Below are 13,328 nucleotides of genomic sequence, written 5' to 3' on the forward strand. Positions count from 1 at the left end.
AGAAAAGGAGGAAGGACAGGGGCAAAAAGCAAGGTGGGGGGGGCGGTGATTCATTGCCTGCCTTCCATGATGTTCCCTACATGTGAATTTGGCCTCCGCTGAGAAGAGTGGGGTCAGGTACAATGAGTGGGGAACGACTTCCACTTGCACTCCACCTACATCCCTTGGAAGATTGCTTGCACAGAAGGCACCATCCATGCAGGCGGAGTGGGATGACTGCTAGGAAGTGTTGGTGCAGCCTCTTGGGTTTCTCTGTGCCAGAAGCTCTCAGCTACACGTGGGCATGCCGATGGCTTCCACAGTCCATCCCCGGGCCAGAAAGCATCGACAGGCTCAGAGGATGGGCAAGCATGCCCGGACGTTCGGGGAACGGAATGAATCACGAGCAGACAGCGTAGTGGGGAGACAAAGATAGGTTTATTATGTCAAAGGATTGTCCCATATACCTTGAAAATCCAGGATGGATTTCCTCAAAGTTCCCTTTCGCAAGGGAGAGGAGTGACCCCGCCAAAGGAAGATCAAGAAGACGCTGACAGGGAATATCGGCCTTCTTCCTGAGAAGCGAGAGAACATTGTACATAGTGAGGCATGCCGATAGACACCAACCAGAGACAGGGAAAAAAACAAGTGCAAAGGTTCTGAAAAGAACCACATTGGTCCCCTCATTTCTGGAATGCCTTCTGAGAATGACGGTCGCCCCCGGAACTGTCATGCTGTGTCCCCTGGAAAGGCTCCAGGGCAATAAGCCAGGCAAAGTCCACAGGGCATTCTGGACTTTGGCTATGACAGGGTCTCTGGGCCATGGGGGCCTGCGGTTGTTTCCCGTTTGGCCGGTTCCGATCCACCCCAGCACGGATGGCTTAGCCTCCCTGGGCCCCCTCAGGGGAGATATGTAGCACGCTGTGTTGGTCTACACGCTCAGCTTCTGCAGATTGGATGTTCCACTTCATCAGCAGGCAAAGTCATGGGGGAGGTGTCCTCTAACTTCTCTTCCTTGCTTGGGTTCGCTGCCAGGGCGAGGGTTTCCCTGGCCCCAGAATCTAGGGTGATGGCAGGGAGGATGTCCGGTGTGTGCCCTGCCAGTGGTCACTCAGGTGTCGGGGAGGGTATAAAGAGCCCAGGGTCCTTAATGCCTTCAGGTGCCTGGAGTCGATTGTTGACGATCGGGAATGCCATGGAGCTCCTTCCACGGAGCTGGGGGGAACACCCTCCTGTCCTTCCAAGAGGCAGTTGCTCCTTTGGGCCTTGGGCTTCTTCTGGAGCATGGACCTTGCTTCCTGTTCCTCGTCCTTGCTGTCCTGTAAAGGACTGCCTCTCAGAAAAGGAAGTCTGAATGAATGGGGAGTGGGGAAGCCGAGGCCTCCCTGGTCCTAGGCGTGAGGCCACGTGGAATCGTGCAGCATGGCCAGCAGGGCCTGAAATTCTTCCTCACTGAGGGGTGCTTCCAAGGGTCCCGGAGCCTCCCCTTGCCACAGATGCCCACTCGGAAAAGGCTGTGTGTCTTCCTCCCTCTCTGTGGCTGATAGAAGCTCCTCTAAGAAACGTGAGGCTTCTGCAGAAGGTGGGTGCTGTGGGTCCAGTGCACTAGGGAGCCCAGCAGCAGGGGGTGCCTGCCACAGCCAGCCAGGGATCTCAGCGTGTGCAGGCTGCCCAGCTGCTGCATCCGGAGCCTGTCCTGTGCTCACGAGAAGTCGGGACCGCTCGCCCAACCACTGCGGGGCATAGTGGCTACCCATGGGCCCTGCCTCCTGCACTGGTTGGCAAGGATTGTCATGTGGAGGCAGGGGATAGTCGTGGAAGGGCACGGGTGCCAAGCCAGGGTGCTCCTGTTGCCGCTGGCATTCCCCTTGGGTCAGGGGACAAAGACGGGTGTGGCGAGCTGAAAGGCACACTCCCTGAGTCGTTCCCATCAGGGAATGGTTCCTCATGGCTTGAGGAGTGGGAGAGTTGCTTCCTCCCTGCCAGGCTTGGGTATGCGGGGCCATAGTGGCCCCCACGGCCTGGCTCACAGGGTCCCCACAAGAAACCATGGGGGCAAAGCCCATGGAGAGTACAGGAAGGGTTGCTGCCCCAAAAGCCTGCATGCTTCCCAGAGGATTGGAGGGAGCCAGAAGCTGAGAGCATCCGAGGACACCGGGCTGGGGGCCTGGGTCCCCCGGAATGGTCAGGTGAGGACCGGCTTCCTGGTTTGCCGCCCGGTCATTCGCAGGGCCACTTCTGCTCTGCCCTGGGTGCCGAGCTCTTCTGTTCTGGAACCAGACCTGGGACAGAGAAGAGGGGTTGCGGACATGAGAATCAGAAGTGACAGATACCACTTTGGCTTGCCCCTTCCCCTGTGTGGGATCTCTCTGGGAGAAGGCCAGGTCTGGTGCTCTGAATCTCAGGGCAGCTCGGTTCACTCCTTTCACCTGGTCCTTGTGAAGTAGGGGCAAGTCCCAGGCAACTGTGGACACCTGGTCTGGACGGGATTCCCACTTGACTGGATGGAATGGCAGCAGCTCAGTTCTGCTATGCTCTGCTTTGCTTAACTCCCCTCTGTAGTGCACTGCCTAGTCCCTGCCTAGCGCTCTCTTTATTTGCCCATTGCAGCTTCCTGACCAGCCATTCCTTGAGTCTTGGGACCAAGACTTAGATGACCACCTGCCCTCCTTGCCCAGCCTACTCCAAGTCCTCCAAGCGTCCCTCAGCTTTTGACCCCCAGTGTCCGATTCGTGTGACCCCAAGGGCAAACCACCTCCTCTGCCTTGGAGGCCTTCAGCCCAAGTGCTGAACTGGCCTCACATCGACACACTCCGTCTACAGGCACAGGTCTTGGGCCCCCAGGGGAAGTCATGGACCGCCAGGAGTCCAAATCAACCACACCCGCGTTTGACTTGCCTCTCTGTCTGCTCTGGCTGGAGGAGATGGGGGTTCTCAGGAACGAGCATGCTGAGCCTCCCCTCTTTACATATACAAGACTTGTCGGGCTCCAGGCCCATACATGCCTACTTAAAGCAGGCTCACGGGCTCAGGCCCCAAAGGAGTGCCTTGCGGAGAGTCTACTTCCATTGACCATAAAGCTGTTTCACCGGTACTTAACTAGAAACCAGTCTCTCTGGAGCTCAGGGAGACCAAGCCTGCTCAACTGGGCCTCCCCTGGGACCTCTCCCCCACCAGGCCAAGAAACCGAGGGCCGATAATCCTAGATGATTAGGTTATCCAGAAAAGGTGTGGCTTGTGAGCAGGATTCATTCCCGCCCTGGGGGGGTGTGCTGATTCCCCAGGACACTGAAGACCACGTGGCCACTCACAGGAAGGCAAGCCCACACACACTCAGGAAATGCTGGGGGCCACATGGAGAGCGCCCCCAAGCCTTTGAAGCACTGACACTTTGCATGACCTCAAGAGAGGGGGCAACTTTTCCGTTTCCCCACTCATGTCACGCACCATTTCTACACACACGGGCACTGCCACCTCAACTTCATGTTCTCTCCTACTATCCCCATTTCGGCTGACACATTCTGCTTTTGTGCAGTCCATCCCTTGCAAGGTCCATGCTCTCCCCCTACTGCCCACGCACTGGGACCCGTGGATAACCCCAACGAGCCCACGTTTCTCTAGGAATGTCTCAGGGGCCACTCTCCCCTGCACATTCAGCAGTTCACAGGCACCCTCCGCAAATGTACCTGAATGCGGGATTCCGGGAGTCCTGTGAGTCTGGACAGCTGTTCTCTGGTGGAAATGCAGGGAAATGGGTTCTTCTCAAAGGCTTGAAGGAGGAGACTGGTTTGGCATGGAGAAATGGCGGTCCATTTTCTCCTGCCCTCCTTTGGGAAACGTTCTGAAAAGAGAAAAGAGGTAGAAGGAAGGGTTGGGACCCAAGGCACATCGGTGTGGAAAGAGAAGTTGATGTCCGTGTGTGCCTGTGTGTGCGTGAAAGTGTGTGTGTGTGTGTGAATGGGAGTGTGTGTGTGTGTGTGTGTGTTTGCTTCTGCTTTTACATTTTCTTAATATCTTCACCTTCCCTGAGTCCATGAGGTCAGCATGGAGCCACCCACACAAGCCAGCACTTGCCTCTCAAGCCTAAGGTGACCCAAGAAAAGGACTCTGTCCTTCCTGGCACTTTTAGGACAAGAATACTCAAAGCCTTTCTGTCCCAGAAACAATGCACCCGCCCAAGGGTCGCTATAAACACAGTGTCCATCGCTGGGAACTCAACAAGGTAACGAGGGTTCCTTTCCGAAGCCCTCTTGCCAAACCCTTGACAAGCCAACGCAGACCCGTTCCTGCATGAAGGAGAAGCTCCAGAAGAGACACGTTTGGTAGGCTGGGGACTCACCTGGAGTCCAAGCTGCAGGCTGTTCCTGTCCACACGATGGCCCTTCCACTTGGGAGTTTGCAGGTGCCAATCGGCTCCGTCTGAGCTGTCTCGTGCGCTCATTCTGGAACCAAACCTAAGTGGCAAAAGAGGAACTGACGTTCAGGCAGCACTGGTGAACTGGATCTATCTGTATCTGTATGTGAATGTACATCATCTACTTCTATCTCTATGTCTATCATCTGGCTGCCTCCGTATCTTCGATTCCTTTGTGTCCCTCATACCTAAAGTCTCAGAGAGTTTTGTGTGGGCCACACGATAAGTCTGGGCAAAGGAATTTTAGGGGAAGTCGGCCTGGATGTGTTGACCCGTTGGTGTGCCCGGGCCATGCCAACCAGTGCTCCCCGTGTTCGGAGACCGAATGACTTGCAATGTCGTCAAAGACCATGGGGTCCGCGGGAATGACCAAACAGGACCCAAAGCAACTGAGCTCCCAGCTGGACATGGAGATTGACATGCACTGGCTTCAGCCAGATTGTGTCCACAACTTGTGCCCCAGGGAGAATGAAAGAGAAGCTCAAGCCTACCTGGATCCTGGACTCGGGAATGTCTAGCTCTTGGGCCAGTCGTTCTCTGGTGGTGATGCCAGGGTACCGGTTCTGCTGGAACAAGGCCTGCAGAGCCTCTTTCTGCCATGGCCTCAAAAGAAGCCGCCTCCTTCGGAATCCTCGTGGGAGTGGGCCTGTTGCAGGGAAAATGGCCACTGGAGTAGGAAGGCTTGCCTAGCCATGCGAAGTGGCTGTGCCGCCTCAGCTCTTCCCTTTCAGCCCTGTCCACCCTTTCCCAGGCCGGAGATTATTGTCCCTTCGCCACACACGAATTCACCGGGGAGCCTGCTCGATAGGGGCCCTGGCAACCTGCCCTCTGCCCGTGGGAACGGGTGATAGTCCAGGGACTAGGGAGATACCAACCAGTCCTGAGCCATGTGATGGCATGCCAACGAATGAGGAGACCGCGGGGGGAGTGAGGGAGGAAAGCACCTTAGGAGGAGCAAATTGGACCCCACTGCTCCTAAGAAACAGCCAGGAAAAATCCGACAGTACATCCCGCCGAGTGCTGCCGCGTTGGAGGTGAAAGTTCCATTTTTGTCACTTACACCTGAAACAGGTGCCGTACCTCGACCCATACTCTGCCCCCTGAGATCTAGCTTGCCTATTTTCCCAAGCGGGACTCTTGTTGGGACTCCTGGCCACCGACTTCAGTTTTGCTTCTGACGGCGGCCATGGGCAAGCCTCTCTCGATCCCCTTCCCCCAATCCTCTGTGGATCAGAACCTTCCAGCATGTGTCCCGGCTGGCAGGGTGGACCCTCTTAGTGTCCTGAAGCCCGGAAATAACAGGGGACTTTGGGGAAAACAAGCGGGAAGCAGGGCCTCTGAGGGGAACTTACTCCTTGATGTTCTGGTGGGAGCCATGCCACTGCAGTACCTCGGGTCCCAGAGCACTGGCCGCTCGACTGGGCAGGACCTGGGAGCGTGCGACTGATCAAAGCCTAGGATGGCCCACCCCCAATCACTTGGACAGCTCCTGTCGAAGTGAAGCCCTGCCTTCAGTGGTTCCGACCTTTGGGAGAAGAGGTGTTCAGCAGGACTTCAGGACCACCTGAGCCGAGAGCTGCACCTCGGCAGGTGGATGTGCCCGCCCCACCCTCCTCTGCATGGAATGTGCCTCTCCCACTCCCGCCAGCTTGTCTCCAGGATGACAGCCCTGACATCGACCGGTGCGGTTGAGACTCTGGGGACTGTTAGGGCCGATTTAATGTTCAAACCTGTTTAACTATTAGGGCCTGCTTAGCCAGAGCGACTCCATATTGCCTAGGTAGCCATACTGTCATTTTCATCCACGGACTTCATTCCGGGAATCAATGCCCTAGTGGTTCCAGGGATCGGTTCCTGGCATCGGTTCTGGCAGTCAACGCCCTAATCACAGAAGCCACGAGCCTTGAGGTCTGCGGTTATGCTCTATAAAACCAGCCTGTTAGATCGGGGCGGGGTCGCGCTCTTCGGAGGCGGCCCTCTCCGGTCAGTCTGACTTCCGACGCTGAGCACTGAATAAAGCATTGCATAACGTTCACTTCGTCTCTGTCTCGTTCCCCTGGCCGGTCGGTCTGACTTCTAATGCTCTGCATAGTATAAAGCTTTTCATAGCTTTCTCTTTGCCTCAGTCTCGGTCCTTTGATACTGCAACCCATCTGGGACTGTGTCTAGGACTGGACCCGGTGAAGTCCTTTCCACCCTTGTTTCAGATAGTGACATGTGTGTGTGGGACGCGAGTTCCCTTTGGCAACCCAAGACGAGCCTCCTAATTAAGTTCCCTTCTATTGCATCCCATGGCGTTCGATCTTTCTCTCCACCGCTTACGTGTACTGTGTCTTTATCGGTACGTCGGTCATGTTTCATTGGACAGCTTTCCTTTTCTCCCCTTTGTTTTTATGTTTGCTGATTTTTGTATTACTTGAATAAAAACATTATATGCTCATTGCCCTGGTATCTTCACCTTCCCCGGTCAATTGGCATTGGTCACCCTCCTGGCTTGGTGTCTCTGTGCCCTCCCCAATTGGGGTTTCCGTTTCCAAAGACACCCAGGCAGGTCCCAGGCAGCTCCAGAAGCTGCACTTCCCTTTGGATCCAGCCAGGACACTGAGATCAGACAGCTGAGATAGGAGGCATGTAAGAGAAAGATTTCGATCCAGCCATCGCCATGTATGTGGAATGGATTGGTCCACAGCTTAGTTGCTTGTGGGGACAAGGGAGCCCCACGTTCGGAGGAAAGGCATGGGCCTGTGAACGTGCACTGATTGAGACCAGTGGAGATGCTACCATGTCCTGGTCTAAGGGAATCAACGCTCTCCGGCGTCTGAGACGGATTCAGGCCTCCCTAGGTTTGCCAGAGAGAAATAGTCTGTGCTATGACGACTCCATCACTTTGCGTTTCCACAGGCTCCACCTGGTGTTCCTATTCTTCACTGCTCTTGGCAGGGCGTGGCCAGAGAGACTTGAGCTCTCCATGGAGAGCCCTACTTAATAATGACCTAGGAGGAGAAGCCAGCTGCAGGAACCTGGGAAGCAGATGGAGAAATTCAGATCCATTCAAAGCAGAATGGAAACCGGAAGGGCCAAGTTGCCTCTCCTCTGAAACTGGAGTGTGTTGGTGTGTGTGTGCATGTGCGTGTGTGTGTGGGGGGGGTGAGTGTGTGTGTGTATACAAAATACCTAACTCCGCTTACATTGTGGTGGTCCCATCTGTGGTTAAAAGGAAGATGCGATGGAATGTGCCATCAGTCGACCGCTTCAGTGGATTCCCAGAGACGGCCAGTTATCGAATCGGCCGGGCAACTACCAAGCCACCCGACAGCCAACCAGCGGCCCAAAAGGAAATGGGACACAGAGAACCAAATGACGCACCCTTTGCCTTTTGGCTCACTCGGCTCTGCAATTCCATGAGGTGAACCACCCGGAGACTAGTAGAACCCAGTAGAAAGAGGCGGCGAAGGGAGTCATTTTTGCAGGACTGACGGCAGTCCCAGAGCATTTCCTAATAGTAGGGTTGTGTGCGGGTCAGAGGGTGTGCTTGTGCTTCCTTCCCGGAGGAAGCAGTGGCTTTCGGTCCAGAAACGGCATCTGCAGAAAGAGGAATCGCATCTCCTGGAAGCTCGAGGGTATCACCCCGGCCAGGGAGTTGGTGGCTGTCCTGGCTGGGCTTGTCCCCGGGATGTCTTGCAGCACGAGGAGACAGGTGGGCAGGGGCCCTCCACAGAGGGTGCCCTAGGACTTCCTGGGCGCTGTTTTCTGAGCACAGAGGTTTGAGGAATGCACAAACCCCCCACCATAGTCAAGGGCGGAGTCCTGACTGGAGCCTATCAAAGGCAGCGGATCATCGGCGCAGCTCTCTGTGGCTTTTCCAGACATTGCTGTCCTGACGTTGCAAGTGGTCTCCCGGCACTTCCTGAAGCTGACCCTCAAGAAGATGAGGAGCAGTGTTGAAACCCTGAACCATGTCCCGCAGACACGTGGATCCTGTTTTTGGCACCTCGAATCCGCTTGGGTGATCTCTGTTGGAGGGCGAGACGATCACTTTGAGGGATCCCAGGGGTGGCACAGCTGGGGGAAGAGGCCCTGAGAGATCAGAGGCCCTGGGGCCTTGGCCTCCAAGGCCACGAATAACAACCCGCTAACGGGCAGACTTCCTCCAGCTTCCAATGGACATCTCCTCTGCCAAGCTATTTTCCAGAGTGATGCTGCATGTTGCACACCTGCCAGGGGCTTGAGACCTCACTGATGTGATGGCACTGGCCACGCATGGAGAGGACAGGCTCCAGGGCTCATGTCCGTACTTGAGCATCTGTTGTGGCTGGCTTTGGACGCCAATGAGGCTGCAGCCCCGTTCTTCCCTCCACATCATGTGTGCAGAAGGGCCAGCCCCAAGAGTCCATAGACCTTGCAAACACGATCAGAGGAGACCGAGGTCCTCCCAACACGACAAGAGAGCCAATCCGACACGTAGCTTCTCTAGACACAGCCCAAACCCCGTCTGTCCTGAGGACAATTTGGCTAGGCACTCTCCAGATATCCTAACCCACTCTGTTCGGGGAGGGAGAGACACTACCTTCCTCCCAGTCTACAGAAGCAAAGGTAGTTGCGTCCATAGAGCCAACCACTAGGGCTGGTGAGATATGGAGGGTTTCCAACACAAGCTCCATCCACAGAGACATATCAGCGACCCACCTGTGGAACTAGGCATGTAGCAACATGGGGCTACAGATATATTAGTGCAAAAGAGCATGTGGATAGTGAGAGACATCGAGTTGGGCGGAAGTGACCAAGGTCAGACTTCTTTGGTTCCTTGCAACTTGGAACCCATAAGTGTTGGCCATGGATTTAGGGGTGGACTCAAGAAACCAAATCCACAACCTCTCATTTCCCAGGGCACATGGGAAAGAGGTAGGGACAGAAGAAAAAACTGAGGAAATAACCCGGCGATGCCCACCTTAGTCTACAAAAGGTTTGGACCACATCCTTTCCCCCGGAGGTTCTGTAACCGTACTCTCAGAAGCATAAGCATGATCGTGAGACTGTGTGGACATCTGTAGGTGTCCATGTGTGAAAGAAAAGGAGATAGAGGGAGAGGGAACGATAGGCTGCGATATGAAGAAAGGGAAAGGGAGAAAAGGAGGAAGGACAGGGGCAAAAAGCAAGGTGGGGGGGGCGGTGATTCATTGCCTGCCTTCCATGATGTTCCCTACATGTGAATTTGGCCTCCGCTGAGAAGAGTGGGGTCAGGTACAATGAGTGGGGAACGACTTCCACTTGCACTCCACCTACATCCCTTGGAAGATTGCTTGCACAGAAGGCACCATCCATGCAGGAGGAGTGGGATGACTGCTAGGAAGTGTTGGTGCAGCCTCTTGGGTTTCTCTGAGGCAGAAGCTCTCAGCTACACGTGTGCATGCCGATGGCTTCCACAGTCCATCCTTGGGCCAGAAAGCATCGACAGGCTCAGAGGATGGGCAAGCATGCCCGGACGTTCGGGGAACGGAATGAATCACGACCAGACAGCGTAGTGGGGAGACAAAGATAGGTTTATTATGTCAATGGAGTGTCCCATGGACCTTGAAAATCCAGGATGGATTTCCTCAAAGTTCCCTTTCGCAAGGGAGAGGAGTGACCCCGCCAAAGGAAGATCACAAAGACGCTGACAGGGAATATCGGCCTTCTTCCTGAGAAGCGAGAGAACATTGTACATAGTGAGGCATGCCGATAGACACCAACCAGAGACAGGGAAAAAAAACAAGTGCAAAGGTTCTGGAAAGAACCACATTGGTCCCCTCATTTCTTGAATGCCTTCTGAGACTGACGGTCGCCCCCGGAACTGTCATGCTGTGTCCCCTGGAAAGGCTCCAGGGCAATAAGCCAGGCAAAGTCCACAGGGCATTCTGGACTTTGGCTGGGACAGGATCTCTGGGCCATGGGGGCCTGCGGTTGTTTCCCGTTTGGCCGGTTCCGAGCCCTCCCAGCCCGGATGGCTTGGCCTCCCTGGGCCCCCTCAGGGGAGATATGTAGCACGCTGTGTTGGTCTACACGCTCAGCTTCTGCAGATTGGATGTTCCTCTTCATCAGCAGGCAAAGTCATGGGGGAGGTGTCCTCTAACTTCTCTTCCTTGCTTGGGTTCGCTGCCAGGGCGAGGGTTTCCCTGGCCCCAGAATCTAGGGTGATTCCAGGGAGGATGTCCGGTGTGTGTCCTGACAGTGGTCACTCAGGTGTCGGGGAGGGTATAAAGAGCCCAGGGTCCTTAATGCCTTCAGGTGCCTGGAGTCGATTGATGACGATCGGGAATGCCATGGAGCTCCGTCCACGAGGCTGGGAGGAACACCCTCCTGTCCTTCCAAGAGGCAGTTGCTCCTTTGGGCCTTGGGCTTCTTCTGGAGCATGGACCTTGCTTCCTGTTCCTCGTCCTTGCTGTCCTGTAAAGGACTGCCTCTCAGAAAAGGAAGTCTGAATGAATGGGGAGTTGGGAAGCTGAGGCCTCCCTGGTCCTAGGCGTGAGGCCACGTGGAATCGTGCAGCATGGCCAGCAGGGCCTGAAATTCTTCCTCACTGAGGGGTGCTTCCAAGGGTCCCGGAGCCTCCCCTTGCCACAGATGCGCACTCAGAAAAGGCTGTGTGTCTTCCTCCCTCTCTGTGGCTGATAGAAGCTCCTCTAAGAAACGTGAGGCTTCTGCAGTAGGTGGGTGCTGTGGGTCCAGTGCACTAGGGAGCCCAGCAGCAGGGGGTGCCTGCCACAGCCAGCCAGGGATCTCAGCGTGTGCAGGCTGCCCAGCTGCTGCATCCGGAACCTGTCCTGTGCTCACGAGAAGTCGGGACTGCACGCCCAACCACTGCGGGGCATAGTGGCTACCCATGGGCCCTGCCTCCTGCACTGGTTGGCAAGGATTGTCATGTGGAGGCAGGGGATAGCCGTGGAAGGGCACGGGTGCAATGCCAGGGTGCTCCTGTTGCCGCTGGCATTCCCCTTGGGTCAGGGGACAAAGGCGGGTGTGGCGAACTGAAAGCACACTCCCTGAGTCGTTCCCATCAGGGAATGGTTCCTCTTCAATGGCTTGAAGAGTGGGAGAGTTGCTTCTTCCCTGCCAGGCTTGGGTATGCGGGGCCATAGTGGACCCCACGGCCTGGCTCACAGGGTCCCCACAAGAAATAATGGGGGCAAAGCCCATGGAGAGGACAGGAAGGGTCGCTGCCCCAAAAGCCTGCATGCTTCCCAGAGGATTGGAAGGAGCCAGAAGCTGGGAGCATCCGAGGACACCGGGCTGGGGGCCTGGGTCCCCCGGAATGGTCAGGTGAGGACCGGCTTCCTGGTTTGCCGCCCGGTCATTCGCAGGGCCACTTCTGCTCTGCCCTGGGTGCCGAGCTCTTCTGTTCTGGAACCAGACCTGGGACAGAGAAGAGGGGTTGCGGACATGAGAATCAGAAGTGACAGATACCACTTTGGCTTGCCCCTTCCCCTGTGTGGGATCTCTCTGGGAGAAGGCCAGGTCTGGTGCTCTGAATCTCAGGGCAGCTCGGTTCACTCCTTTCACCTGGTCCTTGTGAAGTAGGGGCAAGTCCCAGGCAACTGTGGACACCTGGTCTGGACGGGATTCCCACTTGACTGGATGGAATGGCAGCAGCTCAGTTCTGCTATGCTCTGCTTTGCTTAACTCCCCTCTGTAGTGCACTGCCTGGTCCCTGCCTAGCGCTCTCTTTGTTTGCCCATTGCAGCTTCCTGACCAGCCATTCCTTGAGTCTTGGGACCAAGACTTAGATGACCACCTGCCCTCCTTGCCCAGCCTACTCCAAGTCCTCCAAGCGTCCCTCAGCTTTTGACCCCCAGTGTCCGATTCGTGTGACCCCAAGGGCAAACCACCTCCTCTGCCTTGGAGGCCTTCAGCCCAAGTGCTGAACTGGCCTCACATCGACACACTCCGTCTACAGGCACAGGTCTTGGGCCCCCAGGGGAAATCATGGACCGCCAGGAGTCCAAATCAACCACACCCGCGTTTGACTTGCCTCTCTGTCTCCTCCTCTGGCTGGAGGAGATGGGGGTTCTCAGGAACGAGCACGCTGAGCCTCCCCTCTTTACAGTGACAAGACTTGTCGGGCTCCAGGCCCATACATGCCTACTTAAAGCAGGCTCACGGGCTCAGGCCCCAAAGGAGTGCCTTGCGGAGAGTCTACTTCCATTGACCATAAAGCTGTTTCACCGGTACTTAACTAGAAACCAGTCTCTCTGGAGCTCAGGGAGACCAAGCCTGCTGAACTGGGCCTCCCCTGGGACCTCTCCCCCACCAGGCCAAGAAACCGAGGGCCGATAATCCTAGATGATTAGGTTATCCAGAAAAGGTGTGGCTTGTGAGCAGGATCCATTCTCGCCCTGGGGGGGAGTGCTGATTCCCCAGGACACTGAAGACCACGTGGCCACTCACAGGAAGGCAAGCCCACACACACTCAGGAAATGCTGGGGGCCACATGGAGAGCGCACCCAAGCCTTTGAAGCACTGACACTTTGCATGACCTCAAGAGAGGGGGCAACTTTTCCGTTTCCCCACTCATGTCACGCACCATTTCTACAGACACGGGCACTGCCACCTCAACTTCATGTTCTCTCCTACTATCCCCATTTCGGCTGACACATTCTGCTTTTGTGCAGTCCATCCCTTGCAAGGTCCATGCTCTCCCTCTACTGCCCACGCACTGGGACCCGTGGATAACCCCAACGAGCCCACGTTTCTCTAGGAATGTCTCAGGGGCCACTCTCCCCTGCACATTCAGCAGTTCACAGGCACCCTCCGCAAATGTACCTGAATGCGGGATTCCGGGAGTCCTGTGAGTCTGGACAGGTGTTCTCTGGTGGAAATGCAGGGAAATGGGTTCTTCTCAAAGGCTTGAAGGAGGAGACTGGTTTGGCATGGAGAAATGGCGGTCCGTTTTCTCCTGCCC

This window comes from Mustela lutreola, chromosome 5 (assembly GCF_030435805.1).
Source record: "Mustela lutreola isolate mMusLut2 chromosome 5, mMusLut2.pri, whole genome shotgun sequence".
Taxonomy (NCBI): Eukaryota; Metazoa; Chordata; class Mammalia; order Carnivora; family Mustelidae; genus Mustela; species Mustela lutreola.